Raw genomic sequence first — 2,204 nt, 5'->3', positions numbered from 1 at the left:
GCTCCCTTCTAGACAGCAGGAACTCGCAAGGTTTATGGATTCTACAGGGGCCTATTTTGCTTTGTAGTTGGGTGTTTTTGGTACATTGTTTAGAGACTGGGCGGATCATCTACATGCATTTCAGAAGTGACTCCAACTTTGACATTTTAGCATAGCAATAGAAAATGTATAGCCTTAAAGACAGTCATATATGGCAGCTGTCGTTTTATAGTATTTGCACTGTTATATAATGTTTTAATGTATACAGGACAGGGCCTACATGTTTTATCATGAATTGTTGTAGGAACGTTAGCTTGCAGAACAGCTCTAGAGATTAAGCTATTTGTTACAGTGTATGGCAGATATTTTACTATGTGTACATTTTACTTGACAGTGAAAACATTTGAAAACATGAAATCACTCCTAGTTTCAGCTTCTATGATGCCTGGAACAGCTGAGAAACCAGAGAGTTCTAATGACTGTAATTACTATGATGTAGCTGACCAGGGTCATGTCATCTGGGTTCACCCCTAACTAATTAGACCCTAGGGTTTTCCATCCTCAGCATGATACACACAGCAACTAGATGACATTTGACAGTGACTCCACAGGCCAAACAATATAACTACTGAAAGAGGCTGCTGAAATTCACAACACAGCCATTGTCAAAGATATGTTTCACTCTCAATTTCAATGTCTGATTAGATAAGATATTGATTCATATTACTGTTTCTATAAGGTTAAAACGTAGTTTAAAGATATTAAAATTTCAACATGTGAAATTTTCTTTGACTATTTTAGCATGTTTTAGAAAATAACATAATTTCTCAAAAATCTCAAAGGAACAAATTGAGAGCCATAGAGATGAGTAATCCTATTGGCCCTGGCAACCATTTCTTTATCATTGGGGGAAGTCAGTGCTGGTGAAACGTGGAACCATCAGACAGAACTAATCAAACTCAAATCCACATTTCTGTGAGGTTTTACAGATACATATATATCGGATGGTGCCTCTCTGTGGTGGATTACTAATGTCTGTTTCCCAGTCAGACCAGCTAGAACAACATCTGGATCAGACAAGGGGAGAAAAAATAGCTGCAATGCAACGTGGCATTTTCCATTCTGGCTGGAACAGATTCTTAAACCCCAGGCCCAATGCATGCGATGGAGAGAGAGAAAGGAGGCGGAGTTAAACTGAGTCTCACGGTTCCCTGTAGACGTGGCAGCAGTAGTGTCTGTACAGGCTGCCGTGTCTGAAATGTCCCCCTATTCCCTAAGCGGGCCCTGGTCAAAAGTAGTGCACTATAGGAAATAGGATGCCATTTGGCACACAGCCTATATCTGAGGCAACATGTCCTCACAGAGTCAGTTATACAGAAGGGCTGCAATCTAGTGTATAAATGCCATTACAGTTTGAAAATTGAGATTCCCAGCTGCCTGCCTGCAGTGCAGATAACTAGCAGTGTGTGAGCCTCAGATTACTATATACACCTTCGTTCTCAAAATGATTATCTGAGAAAGAAAGAATAAGTTGGCAAAAGTTGGCACTAATCACTTATAGAGAGATATTTATAGCAAGGTTTCCATTCAATTGGCGACAGATTTTTGAATATTCAAGAATCCGTATAAAGAAAATATGTGCATTTTCCCACCAGCGATATGTTTCCACCAAGTGGACTTGTTGCAGATAAAAATCAGTGAGTGACAACATAGTGCACACATAATGTATTTTTTTGCTTAAGTTTTCATGTACTGAATAAAAATGGAATGTTCGATGTGTTTCCATGACATTTTCACCTCTCCCGATAGTTTTGTCCCAAAAACGGTTGCATTAAATAGCAAATGTGGCAACTCTGGTCTTGGTGCCTGCGCTCTAGCCAACAGCTGGCAGATACAGTGCGGTGCGGGTAGACTAGTTTAGTTTATTATGATCCCAGTAGCCACTGCACATGCAGCAGCTGCTCTTCCTGGGGTCCATATAAAACATACAAATACATGACAAAGTTATACAAAGTTACAGAATTATACACTGAACAAAAAATATAAACACAACATGTAAAGTGTTGGTCCCATTATTCATGAGCTGAAATAAAAATACATTTTACATACGCACAAAATGCTTTATTTCTCTTAAATTTCGTGCACAAATTTGTTTACATCCATGTTAGTGAGCATTTCTCCTGACAGGTGTGGCATAACAAGAAGCTGACTAAACAGCATGATCA

The sequence above is a fragment of the Salvelinus alpinus genome, chromosome 7 (assembly GCF_045679555.1).
Source record: "Salvelinus alpinus chromosome 7, SLU_Salpinus.1, whole genome shotgun sequence".
Lineage (NCBI taxonomy): Eukaryota > Metazoa > Chordata > Actinopteri > Salmoniformes > Salmonidae > Salvelinus > Salvelinus alpinus.
The sequence above is the reverse complement of the archived record's forward strand: the minus strand, read 5'-3'. Positions refer to the sequence as shown.